We start from the raw sequence: 27490 nt of genomic DNA, 5'->3' as shown, positions 1-27490 counted from the left end.
CCTTTATTTTACACAAATGGAGAAACAGGCCCAAACAGAAATGCCCTGCCCGTGGACACTTGAATTTGTATATTTTTTTCTGTGTTATTCTGTTTCCTCCTTAAAAATTCTTTCACACGAATATAAATATACTCCACACATTTATTCTTTCACTCATTTATACATCAAGCAGGTATTAACACTGTATTACATACTGGAAAGAATCCTGCCCTGAAGGAGCCTATAATCCAGCAGGGAGACAGGAAAGAGCTGTGTCACAGAATGCAGTGAATGCTCTGATGGCAGCCTCCCCAGTGTATTGTAACGGGAACTTTTTTGATCTATGATGTGACTAGATATTGCTTTTGTTTATCTCATTTTTGCTTGGGACTTAGGTGTGCTTTTTCAGTTTTTGAATCTGAGGACCCAGGCCTTTCTTCACTTTTGAAAATTTTCCACCCATTATTTCCTCACATATTGCCTCTCCCCCATTCTCTTCATTCTCTTTCTGGGAATAAAGGTCACTGTGTCTTCTGCCGTGCGTCCTGTCTGCCTCTGTGCACTGCACTCTGGGTTGATTTCTTCAGTGTTCTGTTTCTATTCACTAACGCTCTCCTCAGCCAAGTCTAGATCTGCCATTGAGAGAGTTTAATGTCTACATGTTTTTATTTCATACACTTTTTCCACAATTTCCTGTGTTTGCATTATGTTTTTTATTTTTCATTTATCTCTGTGAACATACAATTCAAGTTTCTTTCCCTTAGTTTCCCCAGTGTACTATGAATTGTGTGCTTATGTATAAAAACAATTCTGTTGTAGTAAATATTACCTAAAACTCTAGATGTGAAAATTCTTCATAGTTTGCAGTAAATATGCTCGATACATCACCCTCTAATAAGTGGAGGTGTGCAGTTGTCCACTAATTAATTATTCCCTTCACATATGGCCATTTTTACAGCATCTAAATAGGTGAAGCTACCCCTAAGGATTTGTTTAATTTAACATAGCATATACTTATATCATGTTTATTCTGTTCAAGGCACTGTTCTTCTCAGGGCTTTACAAATATTAATTCATTTGATCCTCATATGAGCACTATGAAGTAGGTACTGTCATTGTCACTCTCCTTTTATAGGTGAGGCACAGAAAAATGGGATGAGTTGCCCAAGGTTCCCTCGTTGGGAGTTGGCCTGTGGTGGAATTGGTATTCAGACCAGCCTCCACATCCATGCTCTTAACTCACTTGTTCTTTGCATGCCACTCAGCCAGCCACTATCTTTTCAAGCCACATGTCCCTCTTAATGAACCTCACCCAGCTCCACTCCCTTTGTGTCTACATTCTTGAAGCACTTAATAAGTCTATACTGAGCCGATTTCAGGTGTTCTTCTGTATGCTTCCTATGTCTAAATCTTGTGTCTTCATTAATTTATTCATTCTTCAAACAAGTGTGTATTAATCACCCGTTACATGGTGGGTGCCATGTCACGCATTGAGCATAAATGTGGCATTAACACAGAGACACCCTGTGTGCTGCCTAAATCTCTTCCAAACCGTGTGCTTCTGTAAGTCCCCATGCCGCAGCTGTAGTCCAGGACCTCACCATTTCTACTGGTGCAGCAGCCGACATACTGGTCTCCGTGCTTCAGCCTGTCTCTGCCTGCTCTGGGCACTGCTGGAGGAGAAGACGACAGTACACAGTTCAGTGTGCTAAGTGCCATAGTCCAGAGAAGTGCCCCTGATTCAGTCTCGTGGTGGCAGGGAAGGTTTTCTGGAAGAAGAGATGTCAAAGGTGAGTCCTTAAGAAGTAAGAGTTAGATGGAGATAGAGGTGAACAGTGTTCAGGGCAGAGAGAAAGGTACAAGGCCAAAACTCCTAGGGAAGAGAAGAACACATGGCATGTTTGAGGTACTGAGAAAAACTCACTATGCTGGTGGAACTTGAAATGTGCCGCTGGCAGCGAGGTGAGTCCGGAGCGGCCACATTGGTGCTAAGAGCGCTGAGATGTCAGTGCAGGTGTAGAGCTGGAGTTACACAGTTGAAGCTGTTTTAGTTAGGTGACTGTGCAGTTTGGTGAGGGGATTTAGAAAGCTATTGGAATAGGCTGGGTGATGATGGTCTGAACTAAGGAGGTGGTGCTGGGGACGAGAGAAGTGAGCAGATTGCAAGCAAGATGAGCAGGAGGTAGGAACAACGACAGTGCTGGTGGCTGAGGGATTGTGGTGGTCGGCTAGGTGAGGTCTGGCCTAGACTAAAGGTTGACATCATTCACTTTGACAGAGGTGAGATGGCAGTTTAGGGGAAAGATGGTGAGTTTGGTGGCAGATGTGCAAGTATGAGGTACTTGTGGGGGGTCCAGCTGCAAATATCCAGAATTCAGTTGTGTTTGAATCTCTGTAGGAAAATCTATTGAAGCTAGAGATAGAAATTTTAGAGTTGGTGACATATACACAGTAAAGGATGCCCTAGGAATAGGTAAAATTTTCAGTTGGAATGAATAGCCTGAGGAGAAGTAAGGGTGTGTGATAGGACACCATGGAAGCAGAGCCACCATATCGAGTCACTGTCTCACAGACACCTTGTGTTGATAGGTACCTTTGGTGCTTGCTGTATTTCAGAATATGTTATATCTTTCTTCCATGTCACTTTTGCATAGGCGAAAAAGTTTTTCATTCACTTGTCCTTGTGCTGTGTTTGTGCATTTTTTGTGTTTGCTTATGAACTCAATTTACCACATTTCAGAAGCCTGTCTTTTTTAAACATCACGAGACGGGGTCGGGGGTCTGGGGTCGTGGGGAGTGGTGGTGAGAGGAATTGGGAGACTCGGGTTGACACACATACACTATTGATAGTATGTATAAAATAGATAACTAATGAGAACATACTGTATTGCATGGGGAATTCTACTTAGTACACTGTGGTGACCTAAATGGGAAGGAAATCCAAAAAGGAGGGGATATATGCATATGTATAGCTGATTCATTTTGCTGTACAGTAGAAACTAACACAACATTGTAAAGCAACTATACTCCAATAAAAATTAATTAAAAATAAATAAACATCAGGAGACTACTTTTATTTATTTTTTAATTAATTTATTTTTTAATATAAATCTGATTTTTTTTTAAAATTAATTAATTTATTTAATTTTGGCTGTGTTGGGTCTTCATTTCTGTGCGCGGGCTTTCTCTAGTTGTGGTGAGCAGGGGCCACTCTTCATCGCAGTGCGCGGGCCTCTCACTGTTGTGGCCTCTCTTGTTGCGGAGCACAGGCTCCAGATGCGCAGGCTCAGTAGTTGTGGCTCACGGGCTTTGTTGCTCTGCGGCATGTGGGATCTTCCCAGACCAGGGCTCGAACCTGTGTCTCCTGCATTGGCAGGCAGACTCTCAACCACTGCGCCACCAGGGAAGCCCGAGACTACTTTTAGATTCACAGCATCAGGTTATATGTGAATAACTAGTAGTGGTTGCAGTTACAAGAAAGTCCTAATAATATCTTTTGCCTCAGGGCTTTGGTTTTTGAATTAGGCTTAGGCTGATGAAGTATAATGCTTGTATATTACTAGCTGTGTAATTAGCATTTATAAGCAGAGTCACCATCCAAATTGTGAAAGACACGCTCAGGTTATTCATACTGTTCCCTAAGGTTCATCAGTATCTGTTCCCTGAGAGCAAAGGATATTTGAAGAGAAATATCAAATTTCTCTTCAAATTAACTGTGTGAGCCTCTGCTTACCAGCACGGTTCTTGTGGCCACTCAGTGAGCGTCACCATTCTCTTTTCTGGGTCTCAGTGGCCCTCCCATACCAACCCACTGATGGCAGTTGTCATCCTAAATCTAACTCACGGGTAAAGAGACTAGAATCTTTTATCAAGTGAACTTTGAAACTGCCTTTGAAAAAATTATTCCATTAAGTTCAAGGTAATACTGAGAGTTTTTTGAAGAAAATTTGAACGTCCAGCCCCTTACTTTAAAAAATTATTTATTATGAAAAACAGAAAAATTGTGGGGGGACTACTTTAGTTTTAAAGAAACTAAAGAGGCATAACAACCAAATATAATATGTAAACCTTGATGGAACCTGCTAGGAAAAATAGGCAGCTATAAACTGTCTTTTTTGAGACAACTGGGAAATCTGAATATTGTCTATATATTAAATGATAATTGTAGAATTATGGCTAATTTTCTTAGACGTGAAAATGACACTGTGGCTATATAGGAGAATGTTCTTGTTCTTAGAACATGCATTCAGAAATATGTAGGGATAACGTGTAATGTCTGCAACTTACTTTCAGGTGGTTCAGCCAGAAAAAGAAAAATAACAAGGAAAAGAAAAAAAAATGTGTGTGTGTGTGTATCAGAGAAAGAGAGGAAGAAAGCAAATGTGGCAAATTTTATAACAGTTGATGCATCTTGTTGAAGGATATAGGGTATTCATTATACCGTTCTTACAAATTTTCTGTAGATTTTTAAATTTTCAAAATAAAAATTTTGGGAAATAAAAGAATATGCCATTTTCTAACATGAGATAAAGCCAGGGTTGCAGTAAACAATGAGATAAAGCCAGGGTTGCAGTAAACAATGATAAATAGTAAACAGTGATAGACAATTAAAAGGCCAGTGGATGAATTATTTAATGAGATGCTTCATAGGTATTCAGCTATTTTAAAATCTGATTCCAAACTTTTTATGATACTTTAGGAGTATGCAGTCATTGGTTGATATTTATGCCCAGTTGTTGAAATAAAGAGTTCTCTTTTTAAATTGTGGTTATTGCTGATCATTGATGTTTCTCATCCATCACATTAGCAGAATATTCAAAATGGAACCTGTGACTAGATTAGGTTTTCTCTGTGTTGTATTTTAGGAGATTTACTTCCTTTGTTTAGGTTTTCATGCTGTCAAATATCTGTACTTTAGGTGTTCTCAGATGTGTGGCTCACTCTGTCTCTTGTTGACCTTTCTTCTGTGATATATTAAAAGAAGAGTCTTCAAACTGGTGTGTCCAAGGCTGGGAGGCCTGTGCAGACTTCCCAAAGGGCACACAAGCATGGGTGGGCTGAAGGGGATTTGTTTTCAGATCCTCTCTTTTTACATATACTTGAGCCTAAAACTACTCCTATGAGTTTTCCACCTGCATCTCTTCTTCTACTCGGAAGAAGAAAGACATACCCCTTAATTTTACTCTGTAGCATTGTCCTAGGAAATAAAAATCTCAGGCCATCAAAGGGACAATTGGAATTACTGGTTTGGGGAATTCTCCTTTTAATAAATAATCAAATTACTGTATACCTGCCTGGTTAGTTTATCTTTTCTTGTCTTATACAAACTGTATTTCTGATGCTTCAGAAGTAGGGTATGTTGGCCTATGATTACATGTTATGAACTCAGATACACCATAGATATAGATTGATGAAAGTGACTTCACCTCTTCCATCCCCCAAAATGCCGTTCTGCAGTGAAGAGCTTTTAAGGGAGAAACCCTTGAGAGCAAAGCAAAGTAAGCTTCAAGTGACAAAAATGGCTTTAAAAGAAAATGTAACTTATTTAACAATAAGCTGAGTTTTTAGCTATTCTCAGTTCTTAGTTGCTAGGATGGGTCACTAGCCATAGAGTAATGCACATTTGGACAGCTGAAGCAGAACTTGTTAGTGAAGCCAGTTGTTTTCTGTGTGACTGGAATATTTTCTTGGACTATACAGTTTTTCAAGATATTCCAGGTAAAATATGAGGATAAAATTTTTTTTGATCTCTTTCCAATAAAATGTATGTCATTCAACAAAGCAGGTAATATTGAATCATATTATGAAATATTTATTGCAGTTACACTTAATCCTCATAAAATACTTTATATTTTCTACCACCTGTTAATAAAAAATGAAATTATATTCTTGCTGCCAGACTGATTTGTTTTTAGCAGTGTAGTAATTACAGTAGGTTTTTAGGAATTTCACCTTGGTATTTGCTCCACATCCTCTCTTGTGTGGTAGAATGGAATTCATAGCCTACATAAGTTTTTAGATCATAACAAAAGTATATGATTGAGTTCCCTTGGAAGCCTGGTGATTGGCCCAGGCCTGAATCTTACTTGACACCTAATTTAGACCCTAGTCCTTTTCTGAATCTTAAGTCTGACTTTGCTTTGCCCAAACCACACATATCTTCATTCGTACTTTTTATCCTGGCCAGCACTACTTCAGCATTGATGTTTCCAGCATCGAGGGAACTTTATCTGCTATAATTTAGATTAAATATACAGTATACTGTGTCAGGTGTTCAAGGATTGCTTAAATGTTTAAAAATGTTATTATTGTGAAACTGTGTTTTTCCTATATTTAAGTAGGTCCACATAAGGTATTTATAAACTCTCTCTCTGATGTATATGTCCAATAATCCTCTCCATTCTCCATTCTCTTCCTCCATGGATGGGTGTTAGTGGGTGGATATGTAAAAAAGAGAAAGAGAAGCTAGCATCTCTGTCTCTGATGTGGCATTTAAAAAATTCTACCATGTAGTTTTTACCTGCTGGTTGGTTTACCTGTTTATATCCCATAATAGACTATCAATTCCTTACTGGTAGGGATGATATTTTCTTCATCAACAGAACTCCCTTGTAGCTTATAGGATGGTGCTATCCATGTTTGAATGAAGACATTCTCAATCTTTCGTGAATGATAATTGTAATTTTTATGCAAATATTTTCATTTTCAGTGCAGGTCAAAAAAGTATAAGATGGTAGTTGGAAAAATCTGGTAAATATTTTCTTGTGTAAACTTCCTGCCAGTATAACTGTTAGCGCTTCCACAGCTGTGGAATTCTCAATGCTTCTGTTATAAAACTGGCACAGTCCCCATGTCTCTGACAAGTTCAGTGGTTTGAAAGCTAAGTCGTTTTAACTAGAAGCATTGTCGTCTAGAGCAGTGATATGATACTGATAGCTTCAAGAATGCTCTTGAATGTGGCATATAAGGAAGAAGAGGGCTCTAGGTAGAAAACTATGCCAGTGTCTGAGGGCATGGTTTGCGGCTGAGCTGGGATCAGCAGGCCAGGCCAGGCCTGGCATTATTAATGAGATAATGTGGAAAGGTTCTCACAGGGTGTTCCCTTAGGCAACCTGTTAGTAGCTGAGGAAGTCCAGTCCTCCTGAAATGCCCAGATAAGCTTACAGTAAAGGTCAGAGCAAACTGGATATCTCATCCAGAGTATAGGGCAACATTTGAGGGAGCAAGTTTCAAGATTCTGGGAAGCAGGAGTTCATCAGGTCAAGGGTCTTCAGAGCAATGGCAGAGAATTCACCCATCCATGAATGGGTGTTGGCTGCAGGCAGGGTTATTGATACTTTCCTCCTGCAGCTTTAGGGATATGTCATTACAGCTGTCTTAAGAGTTTGAAGGTCTTGGTTGAAATGTCAGTAGTGGGGAAAGTAGACACGTCACCAAGTGCAGACTCTATATTCTGTCTCACTTGGGTCTCTCTTTTCTGCATTTCGTGTGGCACTGTGATCATAGAATCAAAAGTACTCTGGGACAGTCCCAACTTTGATGCAGAGTTTTTATGCAAATTGGAAGGACTTAACTTGACAACCATTGCCTTGCCCTATTTCAGAATTCTTAAGAAAGCTTGGCCCTCCATAATCAAGGCTTCCACCTCATACACCCAAAAGGAATCAGAATTCTTTATGAGACACTTGGAATATGTGTGAGTCCATCACTGTTGTATTAAATGCCAGGGAGGCTACTCTTTGGAGAAATACCTTTACCTGTACACATGTAGGTTTTAAGGTCTTCAAGGGTGGTTCTGTCAGTGGGAATTTTAAACTCAGGGCAGAGAGGTACTTGAAAAGAGGATATGAGTCAAGGAAGAGATGACAGTAGTTGAGAGACAATAAGAACAAACAAAATGATAACTCAAAAATTTTACGTTATAGTTTAAAATATATGAGAAACAGTAGACTGATGCCCAAGGTGATGATTATCTTAAAATTGAAGAATTAGTTTATCACATAGAATTAATGTATTACCTGACAACTCCTTGTGCTTCTTTGATTGTTTGTCATGGAGAAAATGTTGAAAACCCTTGCCTGTTTTATATATTTAAAATGTGTTCATCCAGGCCTTAGCCTACTATGGAGAACATGGAAAATACAGGAAAATGTGAACGACACTATGTTCCAAAATCTTCCCTTGTAAAGTGTTAGTTTCTTACAACAGTTACAGGCCCTTCTTCCAGAAGTTCTCTTTTTACAGTATACACTCCGTCCTCCATATCCGTAGGTTCCACATCTGCTAATTCAAGCAGCTTCGGATCAAAAATATTCGAGAAAAAAATTCTGGAAGGTTCCCCAAAGCAGAACTTGAATTTGTTGCAACTATTTACATAGCACTTACATTGTACTGGGTATTATAAGTAATCTAGAGATGATTTAAGGTATATGGGAAGATGTGCGTAGACTATATGCTAATGCATTTTATATAAGGAACTTGAGCATCTGTGGATTTTGGTATCTGTGGGGGTCCTGGAACCACCCCCGCCCCCCATGGATACCGATGACTACATACATATTATCATTCTTGGAGTAGGGAGTACAAGAAGGCTCTAAAACACAGGGTAGAATTGAACATGTGTACGATACATAAGAAGGAGTTTTGATAACCTGGTTAAATGCTAAGGATTCATAATTCTGCTGCCAACTGACTGACACTCTAGGGAAAATTGGTGTCCCTGGTGTGCCTTGTTCATTGTGAGAAACAGTTTGCCCTCCTTTTAATTTGTTCCTAAAGTCCGATAGTCCCATAGACACCTCAGGGCAAATAATGAGGCTTACAGTAATCAAGATACATTTTTTTGGCCTTTAAAAGATGTTTATCTATAACAGAAGTGATATTTAAATCAGGGGTGAAAGGATGGATGAGTTAATAAATAAGGTTGGAACAACTCACTTTCCATGCAGAAAATTAAGATCCCTACTTCACACAAAACACAAAAGCAAGTTTCAAATAGATTAAAGAAAGCTCCAAGTGTAAAAAACCAAATCTTTTAAACTGCTTGAAGAAAATATAGGCAATGTCTTTAGAATCTTGGGTCACAGAAGGTTTCTTTCTTTTTTTTTTTTATACAGCAGGTTCTTATTAGTCATCCATTTTATACACATCAGTGTATACATGTCAATCCCAATCTCCCAGTTCATCACACCACCCCCCCATCCCCCACTGCTTTCCCCCTTGGTGTCCATACGTTTGTTCTGTACATCTGTGTCTCTATTTCTGCCCTGCAAACCGGTTCATCTGTACCATTTTTCTCGGTTCCACATATATGCGTTAATATACGATATTTGTTTTTCTCTTTCTGACTTACTTCACTCTGTATGACAGTCTCTGGATTCATCCATGTATCTACAAATGACCCAATTTCATTCCTTGTTATGGCTGAGTAATATTCCATTGCATATATGAACCACATCTTCTTTACCCATTCGTCTGTCGATGGGCATTTAGGTTGCTTCCATGACCTGGCTATTGTAAATAGCGCAGCAGTGAACATTGCGGGGCATGTGTCTTTTTGAATTATGGTTTTCTCTGGGTATATGCCCAGTAGTGGGATTGCTGGGTCGTATGGTAATTCTATTTTTAGTTTTTTAAGGAACCTCCATACTGTTCTCCATAGTGGCTGTATCAATTTACATTCCCACCAACAGTGCAAGAGGGTTCCCTTTTCTCCAGCATTTGTTGTTTGTAGATTTTCTGATGATGCCCATTCTAACTGGTGTGAGGTGATGCCTCATTGTAGTTTTGATTTGCATTTCTCTAATAATCAGTGATGTTGAGCAACTTTTCATGTGCTTCTTTGCCATCTGTATGTCCTCTTTGGAGGAATGTCTACTTAGGTCTTTGCCCATTTTTTGATTGGGTTGTTTGTTTTTTTGATATTGAGCTGCCTGAGCTGTTTATATATTTTGGAGATTAATCCTTTGTCCGTTGATTCGTTTGCAAATATTTTCTCCCATTCTGAGGGTTGTCTTTTCGTCTTGTTTGTAGTTTCCTTTGCTTTGCAAAAGCTTTGAAGTTTCATTAGGTCCCATTTGTTTATTTTTGTTTTTATTTCCATTACTCTAGGAGGTGGATCAAAAAAGATCTTGCTGTGATTTATGTCAAAGAGTGTTCTTCCTGTGTTTTCCTCTAAGAGTTCTATAGTGTCCGGTCTTACATTTAGGTCTCTAATCCATTTTGAGTTTATTTTCGTGTATGGTGTTAGGGAGTGTTCTAATTTCATTCTTTTACATGTAGCTGTCCAGTTTTCCCAGCACCGCTTATTGAAGAGCCTGTCTTGTCTCCATTGTGGGCACTTGGCACAGGCTCTGAAATTCTATGTTGACTTTAAAAACACACATGCTAACATAAAAGCATTTAATACTGTAACTAGATAGTCCAAATGCCATCAGTTAGGATGCTTTCAGCTGCAAGTAACAGAACAACCAACCCAACCTGGATTAAACAATGGTAAGCTTTACCAGCTCATATAAAAGGAGGTCTGTGTAAAAGGGCAGGATGGGCTTCAGAGGTGGTTGATCCAGCATATCAGAGGCCTGTTCAAAGACCTGGGTTCTTTCTGTCTGTCTCCTCTACCATTCATGGGGTTTACTTCATCTCAAGGCAGATTTCCACTGAGGTTGTAGATAGTTGTCAGCATTCCTGTCTGTGCATGACCTTGTGCATGGGAGGAAGAGAAGAAGAGAAGCTTGTTGCTCTCTCTACGGGTGAGAAGGTAATTTCCCAGATGCCTCCAGCAGATCTCACCTCATGAGCCAGAAGTGGGCTCTTGCCAGTCAACCTACTCCAGGAAAAAAGGGTGAGGTGAGCATCCTGAGATGCATGGTAACTCTGGGGAGAGAGGAATAATGAAGAGAATTGGGGCTCTGTTGAGGAGGAAGAAGGGGAAGCAACCAGCAATATTCCCCCTAGTCATTTTGTTTTAATGCTACTCTTTTGATGTCTGTTATGCCATAAGGTTTTTGAGTTAGAACTATTTTTTATGTGGCCATATGAGATGTCTTTCTTTTTTTCTGAGTAGTGTGATTTCTCTTTTAAGATGGCAGAGTGAAGCCAAATTTCAAAATATCCATCCTTTTAGACTTGAAGATATGAACAGCAAATGGATAAAAGTTAGCAGAAATATACCAACAGCAAATTCAAAGGACACAGCTGATGGTCAGTAAGAGAAATGAAAGTTTCCAAGAATTCAGAGGGTTTGGCTCAGAGTCGTTCTTCACCTGTCACTATGCAGAGGCTCTGTGAGAGAAAAGGATAGTGAGCAAATACTGCAAAATCCTTAATGGGTGTGGCAGAAGAGTGGGTGAATACAGGCAGTGCTGTGCTGTAGGAGCACTGGGAATTCCAGGTGACTGGAAACCCTTCCCTGAATGTTTCTCTCATGTGACAAAGAAAAGCATACTAGAGATCGTTATTTTGGTACATCCCAGCTGGGAAAGAAGTAGAGAAGAAAGGCAGAATGACAGTAAACCCTGGAGCTGATTATCTTCATCAGTAAACTGGAAGTTAGCAGAACACCTGACAGAAGGCAACCTTGATAAAGGGAGTCTCTGGTGAACAGTAAGTGGAAGAAGCAGCACATAGTGAACCCGGGGTGACAGGGCTACCTTATCTCTTTCATGGACTAGGTAGGGGTGTGCATTGGATAGTCAGGATTTGAAGGAAACGGAATGATTACAAAGGAACAACCTGGGCTGACTCTTTCTGATGGAAATGAAATATCACAAGGTTTGAGGGAATTACAGAATGTTAGGGAGGAGCAGAATATATCCCTGGGAGAAGAGGCTGCTTGTAACCCTAGCCCCTGTTGAGCTGGATCCCTTTTCCTTTTATCACACTCCTGAACCTCCCTTCCCCCAACACACCTGCACAAAGCTGCTAGAATGCAGCACCAGCTGAGGATGTGGCTGGGAGGGGAAAGTTTCCCCTAGACTACACTGTAACACTGACAGAAGTGCTCCGCAGAATATCCTGAGCCACTGAGAAGACACGGCCAGGCCTGTGCACTCACAGCAAGGTGGAGAGGAAGGCAGAGTGCCTGCAGAAAAAAGATGCAGTCTGTTCTGGAAGAAATAATAATTTCCCTTCAAAACAGAAGAGTCCTGCACGAGCTATTAAGAAACTGAGTTTCATAGAACATTGGCTCAGAAATGATGATAATAATAAAATAATAAAATAACAGAATGAGGCGGAAAGGGGAAAATATGGGGCCAAGGAGACTCATAGAGAACCAATTTGCAGAATAAACAAATCAGAAGCAGCTAGGAACGGAATAGTCATGGCTGAAAAATTACTGACAGAGCACAGTCTTGAGATATTCAGTGAGTGCAGAAGAAAAAGAAACAAAGATTGAAACAAGTGAAAATGATAGGTGTGGTATTGGACTTCCTGGAGGCGGAGCTGAGCAAGAAGTATGGGCCTTCAGTTTTTTGTTCAAGTTCCTCTTGGAATTAGGTTTTTGGTTGCAGAGAATTGACCACTTTAGACAGCACTCATTTGGAAATGTGTAAGCATTGACAAATGGTGAAAATGAATGTTCATGTTCTTCCTAGAAGAATACCAATGAGATGAAAGATTTATTTATAGCCTGAGATACCAGGAAAATTCCCCTTTGAAGCAATTTGTTTCCTGGCAGTGATACTAAAAGCTCCCTTCCCCCACCACATGATGATTTTCTGTGCTTTGCAGGACCTGGACTTTTGTTAAATGTAAATACTGACCTGCTGATCTCAGGGCAAGCTGCTTTTCCTATAACCAGAACCCACTTTGTAGGACAGGTTCTATGGAGAAAAAAAATTTTTTTCTTCTGTCAGACATTTATGGTTAATCATTGACATTTTCTACATTAAAAGAAAGTCTCTCAAGTAAGTCTGGGTGATAGGTTAGCATGAAAGAAGAGCAAACAAATCCACTAATGTTTACTTTAGTTGAGTAGAAAACTGAACTTTCATTCCTTGCATGTCACCAAGTATGGTTTAGAATCTTTACGTTGTAAATTGCTGTGGGGAGTAGATCATAGAGCAGAAATTGGGTTGCTGGAATGGACTTGTCATGAATTATTCATTCACTACCTAGTTCCTAGGAAATCAGCTGGAGGAAGTAGTTAGTCCAGTTTGATCACAGGAGTGGTATGCCAAGGGCTCTAGCAAGCCCTTACAAGTCCAGCAGCAGCCACGATGTGCTTCTGCTGGCTGCTGTAGGGCAGCAGCTGCCGTGCATTGCAGGCGGAACCAAGGAACATGCTGCTGGGGGAGAGCTGCACTGAGGACTCCCTGATGCTTCTTGCCAGAAAATGAAGCTTCAGGTAGGAGAAGTGCCCTGTTAGCGTGGCCGGATTTCTCATGGATCTTAGGGATGCCATTAGGCCTTATGGAACAAATCTGCATAGAACTGGAGTTGCTCAAGGGTGCCTCACTAGTGAGGTTGCCAGCCAAAGAAGCTTAGCAGTTTATTTCCATTTTCAAGGGTTTACTTTGTTTCTAACAAAACCGTTCCTTGAAATTGTGAAAAGTATTCTTGTGCCAAATAAACATTTAAGTCTATAAATTATAGCATATGTTTTAATGATATCTCCTACCCTTGGTGTAAAAAATATCTTTTTTATTGACATAATATTGGTCATATAATTTAAAATCATGGAATTATGAGAGAGACAACTTAGTTTATAATTTGCATGAGCACAGCTGCAGGCTCCATTGTATTTTCTAGAGGAAAGGCACCTTGGTTCTTTCTGCTGTAGCATTCATTTTGGGAAGATCTTTTAGCTTCTCATCAGATGGGAAATGCATAAAAGATGGAACAGTAACAAAGGGTCTTTGTTCTGTTTGTTGGTATTATTTACTGTGTGTACACGCGCACGCGCACTCTCTCTTTCTCTATCTTTCTCAGTAAGCCAGACATGTAATTTCATTTGGCAGGGACATTCTAATGTTGCCATTTGCATGTCTGTCTTATTTTGTATGGATGCTCTCTCTGTTAACTTTGCTGAGGCTATGAGTTGCTCTTGAGCTGGAGGGACAAAAGTAGTAAAGATGAAAAGAGTCAGCCTCAAGGAGTCTGGGCCAAATCGGATATACATATTTCATCATGAAATACCATTTATAGTTTTGAAACTCTTAAGTAAACAAACATCCCTTGAACACATACACTCTGAGCTCTGAGACAACCAGTGAAGATCAGCAGTCTCCTTCTGCATCATTTTCTTAAGCTCCACAAGAGAAAGGGATCTTTGTTTTGTTCACTCATCATTCCCAAGGGCCTAGAACAGTACTGGGCACATAGTAGGTGGTTAATAAATATGTTCCCTGAATGAGAATGTTCTGTACTAAAGAAAACAGTCTTCCTGCAAAGGTTATAGTATTTACAGTGTTGCAGTTTCTATGAAAACTTTTACAACAAATGTATTCTGAATTGTATTGGTAAACATTTTTCAGGTAACTTCAAGGAATTATGTATTTCTTGGATATATAAAGAGTTTTAAAGCAGCAGAAATTAAAATCCATTCATTTTACTGTTAAGGTTTTTTAATCTTAACAGGTTAAAACATTCATTTTAAATTAAGTTCATTTAAATTCATTTTAAATCTTTTAACCTTAACAGGTTAAAACATTCATTTTAAATGAATGTTAAACCTTAACATTCATTTTAAATTAAGGTTTTTAAAAAAATCAACAGTGAATACAAAGAGCTTTCATTTTTTGGTGTAACTTTATTTCATGTTCAAAAAATGAAAATTACTTAATGGAAAATGTATTTGGAAAAGACTGTATTCATCAATACCTTACTAGGAATATTATCATTCTAATCATGCTATGTTACATGTAACATTTTAAAAAGCATTTATCATTCTATGTCAGAAGGCTTTTAAAACTGTAAACCCATTTATTCATAACTTCTAGGGTAAGTTTAAGACTGCAGTATGTTTGGAGCTGAGTGGAACTAAGCAGGGCAACATATTCCCCATAGATAATATCACATTTGAGAGCTCAGTGGAACCAAAAGGGGTCATCTCTGTTGACTTCTCTCTCCTCCCCGCTCCCACAAAAGCCCACTTTATAAAGGACAAAACTGAAATCCAGAGAACATAGACGAATGGCCCAAGAACAAATGGTTAGCTGTTATGGTTTTACACTTGACCATCTCAAATTTTTTAGTTGCTTGTTACTTTATTATTGCCACATTAAAGCTTAAAAAAATGAAGCAGATAATCACACTATTATAAATTTGGACTGTATTATTTTACTGAAGACAACTATTAGTGCATCTTGCATTACTTTAAATAAATTGTATTAGTTTATTTGTTGAAATACAGTTTTATAAATTGTAGACTTTTCACCGTTTTGTGATGTATTTTTTTTCCTGAGTTAAAATTGTAATGGCTAAATGTGCCCTAAATTTTATTTCAAATTTGGACTTTTTTATCAAATGATATTTTGTTCTATTTTTGTTACTCCTTAAAACTATCTGGGTTTTGCTTTTATTTTTCAGATAGATGTAGATTGTTGCATAATTTTTCTGAGTTCTTTTTACCGACTATATTAGTCTGCTTGGGTTGCCTTAATAAAACCTTACATGTGTGGAGACAGAGAGGTATCTCTCTCCCATCTCAAAGGGATAAGCAAACTGTGGTAAATCCATACAATAGAATGTTACTTAGCTGTGAAAAGGAATGAATTATTGATACATACTGCAGCATCAGCAAACCTTGAAAACATGTTAAGTGAAAGAAACCAGACACAAATGGCCATATTTTGTCTGACTCCGTTTGTATGAAAGACAGAGATAGAAAACAGATGAGTGGTTGCTAGGGGCTTGGAAGAGGGGAATGGGGTTTTGTTTTAGGCTAGTGAAAATGTTCTGGAACTAGAGAGGGATGATGGTTGCTGAACATTTTAAGTATACTAATGTCACTGATTGTGCACTTTAAAATGGTTGAAATGGTAAGTTTTCTGTGTGTTTTACCACAAGAAAAAACAAAAAAGATGAGCTTACAACCAGAAAAGTATTTTTTCAGGAAAAGGTAAAATCATGATTCTCATGAACATATATTAAGGAATTTATTATACTCATGTGATATGAAAGAACTAGCAGATGTTTAACCAGTTCAAAGGAAAAGTCAGAAGAGCACCAATTTATATAAAGGAAATATTGAGAACTGCAAATGGAGACAAAACTGATTTTTCCATGGGAGGGGGGTGGAAGTCAAAAGTCACTCTCAAATAGGACATCACTTACTTATTAAGTACCTACATTGTACAAAGAATTGAACATAGCTCATAGTTTTCCATTGAAACTCAACATTTTCCCCCTATAGTCTCCCCTCTTTTGCTAAAAATCTCATAGAAAAATTATTCTTGATCAAAATTAAGATCCTATTGGATTTGGCCTGATTATTTATATAGGGACAGCAAGAGTGTTAATTTCCCTTATGGGCCTTCTTAAGTTGCTTTGCTGGAAGTTTTTCTAAGGAATATCAGAGTGGATTTTTTAAAGCCTCATTATTTGTGGTCCTAACATTAGGAAGCCAAACCAAGAACTTGCTATCAAATTTCACTTATAGCACCTATAAATTTTCCTAATTTCTTGAGGTCCCCCCAATACTCTGTTTCCTAGGCCTGCCAGGAAGTGGCTTTCCTTACTTGTCTGTAAGGCTGGGAACCTTGTAAGCCAGTTTTTCCAAGAAGGGCTCTGAAAAATACAACCTGAGTTCCTTAAATGTGCCTGGTCGTATCTGATTGAATGAGCACCATCCTTAAATGTGAGCTTAGCTGCAAAATCAGAGTTTCCAATTATGTCCTAGTAAGAAAGAGGACAGATTCTTATTGAACCTATGCAGGTAACTTTATTGCTATGAAGATAAGAATATGCAATAAGAGTTATGAATTCTGGAGGGCTCAGGCAGGGAGAATAAGATATCATTGACGGGTTTCATTTCAGTTTATAAAAGCAGAGTCTACTAAATTATTGTGAGTTAAAGGAAAGAGAAAGCGTTTCCTTATATATTTAGGAAATAGTATCAAGAATGTTTAAAAAAAAACCTAACAATATTCCCTCATCAATTCATTTAACCTTGTTCGATTAGTTCTTATTGCACTGAATCTTGGTAAGAGTTCTGGAAATCATGACTTAGTTCACTGGTATGGTCTCAGAGTTGTTTAAATGATGCCATCAGAAGCCTGTACGCAAAAGTACCTGGTATAGTCCTTTTCCATGGGCCTCTGACACAGCCCTCTAGCCTGTAGCTGATTGCAAGAGCTTTCAAGGAAACATCAGACTAAAATAAACAAACAGAAAATATCTGTAGATGACAGAAGACTTAAAATGGCTGTGCTTACTCTATTAGTGATAATTTTAAAAATGAAATGTCTTATGAGAGTGTTTATTTCAAGAAACATGTAACTGGCAGGGAAATTTGGCTATTTCTTCGGCATGCAAAACAAGATAATTAAGTCTGTCCCCCCCAAATTTTAGACAAAATAATTATAAACGTAATAAACTCTATATTTAAGGAATGCAATGAACAGTACATCTGATTTATAAAAAATGAATGAGCATAAACTTTACAGAGAAAAAAATCTTCAGATATAATAATCCTTAGACATTAATGTACCATGAATACAACACAAATATATCAGGACTGTCAAGTAAAGAGATTCAGTAAGTCTGAAATAGGTCCTAAACTTTCTGTATATTAATGAAACTCCATAGTAGGTGATGGGAATCCCCAACTGAAAACCATTGGCCAAAAGATGCTAGATTCAAATATTTAAAGTAGTGACCACGTTAACATTTAAAAAAAATAACAGAAATCATGTCTGATAACAGCTACAGAGTACAGAGCAGCACCAGGACTCTGATAAATAGAAATGTATCATGACAGTGCAGTACTGACAGATCTCTTCTCATTTCCTAACTCTTCCCATGCAGTTCATCAATAGTAACAAATCAAGAAAACCTAGTTAGTCTCACTACCTTTCCTTTTATAGGATGAAAAGATAAACCTTTGTGATTTTTCAGGGCTCCCCTGGGAAATCTCAAAGACAGGTTTAGGAGCAAAAGATATCATGAAATTTTGATTTCATTTTATTTTACATTTAGGATTTGATTTTGTGAAGACAAGAAACCAAAAGTTTTCAGGAGATTTGAACATTTAAAAGAGAAATTGGATCATGGGTACTTGAGAAACAATGACTACTCATTTTAATATTTACTCTAGCTTTTTTTTATATATAAATTTATTTTTGGCTGCGTTGGGTCTTCGTTACTGCACATGGGCTTTCTTTTTTTTTTTTTTTTTGGTTGCGGCGAGCAAGGGCTACTTTTCCTTGTGGTGCGCAGGCCTTTCATTAAGGTGGCTTCTCTTGTTGCTGAGCACGGACTCTAGGCATGCAGGCTTCAGTAGTTGTGGCTCGCGGGCTCAGTAGGTGTGGCTCGAGGGCTCTAGAGCACAGGCTCAGTAGTTGTGGCGCATGGGCTTAGTTGCTCCGCGGCATGTGGGATCTTCCTGGACCAGGGCTCGAACCCATGTCCCCTGCATTGGCAGGCATTGGATTCTTAACCACTGAGCCACCAGGGAAGCCCAGTGACTACTCATTTTAAAGTGACAATAAACATTTGAAAAATAAGCATAGAAGGTAACATTATTGTAAAGAATTTAACTCTTTCATAAGTGAGGAACCTTTGTTTTCTCCTTAAATCAAGGACATAATAAAGTTAACATAAAAAGCACAGAAAATTAATCTGATAAAACACAGAGTCTGTTACCTAGGGATATTGTAGAGAAGGTAAAAATAACTCTACTGAGAATAAAGAGGTTAAAGAATAACCTCTTACTGAGAGAAGACCAATTATCAAGAAAATTTATAATTTTAACAGTTAAAATAAAATTCTAGTTTTGCATCAGCATAATATTTGATACTAAAGGAATTACAAGCTCTTTTATGAAATCTCATTAATTAACCCATCAAGGATGAGCCAGCTTGGGCTAGGGCAAATAAAATTCCCTTTCCTCAAACCTACAACTTTCTTGTTTTGTTCTTCACAAGTTCTTTCTCATTCTGGAATAACCAGCCCTTTTATTTTAGGACAAAACTATTTTTTCCCCTTAATAAACCAAAAACCCATCTCATTACTGAACACATAAAGTTGCACCTCTTGTTCACCATTGCTTCTAGTGGTCTCATTCACATGTGTTAGTTTTGACTTTTAACCAAAACAACTTCTGTTACACAGAGGAAACTAGAGGGTGGATAATTGTGAGCTGTCACACACTATCATTTTAGCAGACTAGCAGGGCTAACATCCAGCGTTAATACAACTTTTTATAGCTACACATATTCTTATACAAGTCTTGTAGAGACAAAAATTGAACACGTTTAACAGATTAACAGATTCAAAGATGCAGTCTCTTTGTAGCACATAGAAATATGAAGCAAAAGTATGTAAATTTAAAATTATGCTTACTAATAAATGTTTCAGTATTCTCACTTACAAATATTCTAGGCATCCAAATATAAGTTCATCAGAATAATGATTGAATTTGGTTAAACACAGATTTACATTTTTCATAATCTTAAACATTAGGTAGAGGTAATGGTAGTTTTTTTCGATCAGAAAACTTATAAGTTTGGGGGCTTCCCTGGTGGCGCAGCGGTTAAGAGTCCGCCTGCCGATGCAGGGGACACAGGTTCGTGCCCCGGTCCGGGAGGATCCCGCATGCCGCGGAGCGGCTGGGCCCGTGAGCCGTGACCGCTGAGCCTGCGCGTCCGGAGCCTGTGCTCCGCAACGGGAGAGGCCACAACAGTGAGAGGGCCGCGTACCGCAAAAAAAAAAAAAAAAAGAAAACTTATAAGTTTGGGGAAAATACCCAGATAGAATAAAAATCTATGCTTATACTTAACACTGATAAATCAGAAAAGACATAGCTATGTTTATTAAACTATAAATATGAAGCCAGTCTCATTTGCCAAAAGTTTGCCTAAATTATGTTAATCTGATTTCTTAAGACATTTCTGAATTGGTTTCTGTAGGGATGTTTTTATAATCTAGCACACTGAAAGTATTAGAATTTCACCTTCCCTACTTTCTAGGAATTTTAGGAATACTCTATTTATACAAGTACTTACCTATATAAGTCAGCTTCTGGTTCTAGATTCCCTTAATATCAGAGATTTTATAATCTAATAAGATTTATAATCTAATTTAATACCATTCCTAGGTTGAAAATTATTACATCTTCACACAATGAAAGTTAAAGACCTTTCTGAATGACAGACACATAGACATGCAGACACAAAGCTTATAGCTTCAATTCCAAAATTTCAGCCATGGGTCAAGAGTAAACATAAAATTACAAAATTCATTGGTCTGTATCAAAGAGCTGTTTTCTTTCCTGTGGCTATGAGTTCTTAATTGACTTGAGCTCTGAACAGACAAATAGACAAACAGAAAAAACTAACAAATCAGATTATCTATAGTCTTACCCATTAACCCATTTATAGAAATACAGAGGTTATAAAGATGATGAGACCATAAAACCAAATTCCCAATGGAAAATAATTTATCAGAGGTAAACAAATCAAGGCAAATATAGTAGAGAGCCAAAGTTCTCTCCATTCCAAGCAGATCCCAGTTTTCCCTCCCAGGATATTTGAATAGGATAGGATCATGTGGTGTGAATAGGATAGCTCTAAGAGATGGCTCTGACTGTCCTAAAGGAATTAATGTTATCCTGGCCTTCAGCCATTCACTGTGGCAAGGAGTAGGGGCAGAATGTTGCTAGGAAACAGAAATTCCCTCCTAGCTCAGACAGTGGCTAGACCAAAAGACTGGCATTAGTTACCAGCCTATGCCATTGATGAGAAACAAATAAATGGATAGCAACTTAACTGTAACAGAATTTGGCACCAGGACCTGGAGAGTTGCAAGTAACAGACCCTAATGTGGAAATTGACCAAATGGATTTAAGTGGTGAAAGATAGGCAATCTCTTGTCAACAGTGATTGTTTTAGGCCAGTCAGCACCCACTCCTAGAGCTGGGAGTGGGAACCAATCTTACTGAAGGGCAAGGCTGGGAAAATCAGGGCAAAGGTGTCTAGTTGAAAGCAAATATTAGGACTTTCTAATATTCCCCTTTTGCAGAAAAGTAAAATATTAAACTTTAGATTTTCTTGTACTTTTATTTCCCAAATTGAGCAATTTGATTATGATATCATGGGCATGGATTTCTTTTAGTTTATCCTTTTTTGAGTTCATTCACCTTCTTTAATCTGTAGGTGTATGTCTTTCTCCAAACTTGGGAAAATTGTAGCAAGTATTTCTCCAAATATTTTTCAGCACTGTAATTCTTCTTTACTTTTTGGATTCTACTGATAGGACTGTTAGACTGTTTTGCTTCACAGATCCCTGAGATCTGTTCATATTTTTTAAAAAATCTTTTTTCCTCTCTGTTGATTAAATTGAATACTTTTTCTATCAAGTTCTTGATTCTTTTATTCTGTCATCTCTCTGCTATTGAGTCCATTTTACTTCAAGAGTGTTGTGATTGCTCGTTTGAGTATATTTATAATGGCTGCTTAAAGTCTCCATCAGATCTCAGCACCTCTATCATCTTGTTATTAGTGTCATCTTGTTACTGGTGTCCCATCCTTTATTTTTAACCTGTTTGTATTTACGTATTTACAGTGTTTTTCTTGTAGGCAGCATGTAGTTATGTCTTGCTTTTTTATTCAGTCTGAAAATCTCTGACTTTTAATTAGGGTGTTTAAACTGTACAGTTCACATACACACACATAAATACATACACCTGTATGTGTATATAGCTAAACTTTTATATTATAACTGTACATTCATAAATAGTTGTAAAAAATGATAGAGAAATCATGTATTCTTACCCCACTCCCTCTTTCTTCTCTTTTTCCTCCTATCAAATGCTTTCTAAGAATTCCTTTTTGTTTTATCTATGGTGTTAATAACTATATATCTTTGTATAGCATTTTCAGTGTTTGCTTATCTTTGGAAGTTTTGATTTGATTGTTTTTTATATCTTAAATCTCTTTAACTTTTTGAACATTTGGAAAACAGTTATAATAGTATTTTGATGTCCTTTTCTGCTGATTCTAACATGTGTACCAGTTTTAATTGACTATTCTCCTCATTAGAGGTCATGTGTGATTCCTTCTTTGCATCTCTGGTATAAATAATTTCTACTGCATACCAAAGTGCAGAGCAAAGCACTTGTATGATTGAGTTGCTGCCTGAACTAGTTACATTTTTTAATGGAATATAATTTTCACTTGAAAGAATAACAGTCAAACTATAGTTATTTTGACTTGGGTATTTGGCAAACATTTTCTCTAAATTGAATTAATGAGCCAGTCTTTCACTTTAAGGAAAGCAAGCAACAGTTTTTGTTGCCAAATTTGAGGTTTCTAAGCAAAAATTAGAATATCAGAAAACTTGTATCCATCACTGTGAGCTTAGTAGCTTTTCAATAATTAAAGATTCTTCTGATGCAATTGATGGTCATATTAATGAGTGTGTGGGTTTTTGATATTGCATAATAAAATATGTCAGTCTTGGAGATTTGCATAATTCAGTGAGCCAATAATCTCTAAATGGCCAAGGTGTGATGTTATAAAGTCAGGCATGGTTAAGAGATTGTTTCAAAGAAAGATGGGGCAGTTGATTTTAATGGAGTATTAAAAGTTCATTGGGCTTCCCTGGTGGCGCAGTGGTTGAGAGTCTGCCTGCCGATGCAGGGGACACGGGTTCGTGCCCCGATCCGGGAAGATCCCACATGCCGCGGAGCGGCTGGGCCCGTGAGCCATGGCCGCCGAGCCTGCGCGTCCAGAGCCTGTGCTCAGCAACGGGAGAGACCACAACAGTGAGAGGCCCGCATACCACACACACACAAAAAAAAGTTCATTAATATCATTTCAGAATCTAAATGCCAGGTAACTGTTGAGTTTTTGTGTAGTACAAAGAATAATATCCAAAATTGTTTCATGGTTATTAAAATACATATTCCTTTTCCAACTACGTAACTGTATAAAGCCAAATAGTCTTCATTTACTTCAGTCAAAACAGCATATCAGAGGAGATTGAATGCACAAGCAGATATGAGAATCCAGCTGTCTTCTATTAATTAGACAATAACAAGATTCATAAAAATGTAAAAACATGCTACTCTGCTCACTTTAGTTGTTTGTTTGGAAAAATAGTTTTTCATAGAAATGTTATTTATTTTAATTTGGTTTATTGTTAATTCTAAATAAATTAAGAGATTCATATTTTTTAAATTGTCCATTTTAATTTCTAATATGGTAAATATCAATAGATATAACTCACATAAACAAAAGGTTTTTGGAGTCCTCGGTAATTTTTTATGTTGTGAAGGAGTCCTGAGACCAAAGGTACTGCTGTTCCTCCTGGCATGGCATATATATTCCAGGGTGGCTGAGGGCAGGAGGAATGCTGGAGAAAGGAATAGCAGTTTCAGGAAAGGAAAATGTTTTCCCAGAAACCCTCAAGGGTAATACCTTTAGAGAGAACTTTCTTAGATATTTACCCTTCGTTGCAAAATAGTGTGAGAAAGTGAGAACTTTTGGTTGGGTCTGCTGCTGCTCAGAATAAAGTTGGAGTTCTGTTGGTGGTGATGGATATTGAGTAGACAGTTACCCATGTCTGTTACACATAAGTTGGTGTGTGTGTGTGTGTAATGACTGGTCATGTTCAGAGTTTCAGGGAGACTCCCACATGAAGTTCTTTTGTTTGACTACTTTATACAGAGTCCCCAAAACTTGCTTAGACACCTCACCTCATTGTCTTCTTGTTAATTCTTGGCTTTTTCCAGGGCATGTTTGGTCTCAGTAGGCTCTGCATCTTGGCTCTACCCGCAAGGTACATTTTATTGGAGTCACATATGGACTTGCAAAATCATTTACAGGACTGATTAAATTGTGAAATGTCCCATATTTTTCAACAGAGCTTCTCTTTATCTTTGTGATTTGGTAACTTTTTACATTAACAAAACTTTCCTTTCTCACACCTTAACTCAGTTTTTTCCAATCTATTTATCAATCTGTTCCCTGACTGACTTATTTGTATTAACTCAATTGTGAGCTCACTGCCATCTTTTGCACAGAAATTTACCTTTTCAGTAGTCATGATTTGCTTTATAAAAAATGAGTCATAGCCTTTATGGATTATTCTGGCCTGGGATTTAGAATCAGACTTGCATCTTAAAGTGTGGCCTGGGGACCAGCAGCATGGGAGTTACCTGGGAGCTTATAAGAAACACAGAGTCTCAACCTTCCTCAGACCTAACAATCTGCATTTTAGCAAGTCCGTAAGTAATTCAAGTGCACAAATTTTCAGAAGGACTGGTCTAAGGGAGACAACAAGTGAGAAGAGGGCATGGAGCTGTGTTCTGAGGAGGCTTCTTGTTTAATGTAGACAAAAAGAGTCCATAAAGAGATGTGGAGATGAGAGCCAGACAGGGAGGGAGGTGTATGGTATAGCAGTGTGACATCTCCATGCCCTCTGAGGAAGGGAGGGTGCAGTGAGGCTCTCGTCTCTCCCAGGGTTACAGGATGGTGGGACCCACTGAGCAGTGACGGAACGTATTAGAGACTGTGTGAAGATAATTTGCCAGGGTTTTTATCACTTAGGCATTGAAGCTTAATTTCAGCTTGAACTGGATTGGAACTCTTTTTCTCTTTGTTATGCCTCGTTCCAGTTCTCAACATTGATGTTTGGCAAACTTTCCTTCTTCTCATTGGGAAACTTGACATTCTGACTGTAGGAGAGAATGGTGTCACCCACTCTACCTGATGTAATTTACGTATGTGCTTTTTTTATGTCATTCACCTTTTCCCTAGATGTACATTCCTCATTGAAACACTGTTTCAAGGCACTTCTGTGGTAATGTTAACATTGGCACAGGCCTAGGAATTAGATTTATTTTTGTCGGTATTCTGTGACTGATAACAGTTGTTTGTATATGGCAGTTGCATAGTAAATAAGTATGGAATGAATGAGAAACTGACTTGAATGAGTCCTGGGATTTGCTTCCTTTCAGTAAGTCCAAATAAGTGTAGCAGTGTTTAAGGAAAAAAAACCCAAAAATATGATCTTTTGAAACTGAATTGTTACTTTCCTACCAAGTAGTGGAGAAGCAATACCAAATATTGACAGCTTTCAGCCTTTAAAACATCTGTATCTTCTGGGGCTGGCTGTTTGATTTTACCAGGTAAAATATTGAATTATTCTAACAAGGAAGACAGAATAAAGGCTTTACATCATTAAATTTATTTCTCAAGTTCATAAAGTAAAGAGCAACCTTTAGATCTCAGTCTGGATTTATAATGTTACCTAGCTTAACAGCTAGGCTTCTCCCTAACTCAGTACCATTCTTTACGGAATAATGAATGTCAGAAGGTCTAGGACGTGAATTATTGCTGCTCAGAACTTTTCTGTAGATTTCCAGACCGTGTTATGGCCATTTCTTGTAAGGTAGCAGGTAATTTGATAGTGATTATAATTGGTTTTCTGTACAAATCATCCAAAGCATATGGTATCTTTGTTTTAATTTAGTAGACTAAATTAAAATTTACTAGTAAATCACCAGCAGATGAGCCTTTAAGTTGGATTCCCAGCAGTGCCTATGTTTGTCCCTAGTACGTTCTTGACTCATGAATGAAACTTGAATGATTATAAATTTACTTTTTCTGTGGACAGAGGGACTCATTTCCCAGAGAGGTAGATTTTGGTGATATATTACCAACACCTTGAACACACTTTATACTTATTTCTTTTCCTTTATAACTATCTAATTGACGAACTTAAGAAAGACCAAGAAACATTCTGTGAGACTAAACACTTAATAGCACTGTCTGTACTGTATTACATTTAAGAGACTTGAACTCCTATTCCTGCTCAGATTTATAAAGTAAGGGAGAATTTAATAAAATTATTCCCAAAATTACACAAACACATTGCTATAAAGACAACATTGCCAAAACACGTGCTGACTGCAGGCTACTTGGGAGGTCTTGAAACACTTCTTCATCATCATTTTAGTCATATCAAGTGTTCAGGAGCCAAGTGTACAGAAGTCAAGGCAGTCTGTGATTTGGTGGATTGAGAGGAAGGAGAAAGTCAAAATTTTCTTGGTGGCCAGCTTTCTTTAAGGAGAGCCTTGGTGGAATGGAATCAGCTGTTCCTCAAAGGAGCTTTTAAATGAGCCACCAGTTCCTTTGTACTTCCTTCTGATCAAAGAATTTTACCTACATCTCAGCCTTCTCTGATCTTCACCATGGTTATTGCATGGCGTGTGAACTGAAAACGAGAATAGATAATTTAAAAAATACACGTTAAGATCATCTCTTCCATTTGTAATAGTTTTTTTATTTAACTCATTTGATTTAGAGCAAGGCTGAGTGGATTCAGGGAAGGTTACTTTATTATTTTTAAAAATCAGATTTACATTTGGAACATTTGCTTTTTTTAGAAGTTTATAGTGTGGAATATTATTGTATTCGTTTGCTAGGGCTACCATAGCGAAGTACCACAGACACAGACTGGGTGGTTTAAACAACAGGAATTTATTTCCTCACAGTTCTAGAGGCTAGAAGTCCAAGAACAAGGTGTCAGCAGGTTTTTCCTGTGGACCCTTTTGCTTAATGTGTAGATAGGTGGTATCTTCTCCCTGCATCTTCTGTGTATATCTGTGTCCTAATTTCCTCTTCTTCTAAGGACACCATTCATATTGGATTAGGGCCCAGCTTTAATGGCCTCATTGTAACATAGTTACAATGTTAAAGATTCCCACCTCCAAATGTAGTGGCATTGTGAGTAATGGGAGTTAGGACTTCAACATATAAATTGGGGATGGGAGGTTAACAATTCAGTCTGTAACAATTGTGTATCAGGGAGGTCAATTTAAAAGCAGAAAGAACAGGTAGAATTACAGGAAGAAATGAAGAGAACATAAATGAAGGCATTGACAATAGAAATGGAGATGGGATTTGAGATTGAGAGACATTAGGGAGGAAGAATTTGTTTTTAAGACTTTGTGACTTGAAGGTGGAGGAGTGTGAGACGGAGGAGGCTAGCAGGACTCTCAGATTTCTCTAACCCAGGAGGACAAACAGGCTTGAGGGAGTAGGTGTGAGCTGTGCAGTATCCCTGCAGAGTACCTAGCACTTTGCAGCCAGACAGCCTGGGTGAGGTCATCTGTCCTGCTTTCCCCTTCCACATCTTATAGCAGCTCCTCATCGCATGGACCACATGGGATACAACTGAACACACAGCTTCTTGCTTCTGAACCTACACTTGAATGCTTCTTAAGATACTTACTACTGCCGTCTTATTTTTACAGTTAGTTCCAAATTCCTGTTCTTTTCTTGTTAATAAATTCCTTTAGGGCAAGGACTATTGTTTTATTCATCTTTGCCAAATTCTCCAG

General features: G+C 38.0%; 1 protein-coding gene across 5 annotated transcripts in view; it reads left to right on the top strand.

Annotated features, from left to right (window-relative positions):
• The window catches only part of MARCHF8 (membrane associated ring-CH-type finger 8), a 118264-nt gene that overhangs the window by 67216 nt on the left and 23558 nt on the right, over positions 1–27490 (top strand). The window lies entirely within an intron of this gene.

Source organism: Globicephala melas, chromosome 16, assembly GCF_963455315.2.
Source record: "Globicephala melas chromosome 16, mGloMel1.2, whole genome shotgun sequence".
Classification (NCBI taxonomy): Eukaryota; Metazoa; Chordata; class Mammalia; order Artiodactyla; family Delphinidae; genus Globicephala; species Globicephala melas.
The sequence above is the reverse complement of the archived record's forward strand: the minus strand, read 5'-3'. Positions and strand labels throughout refer to the sequence as shown.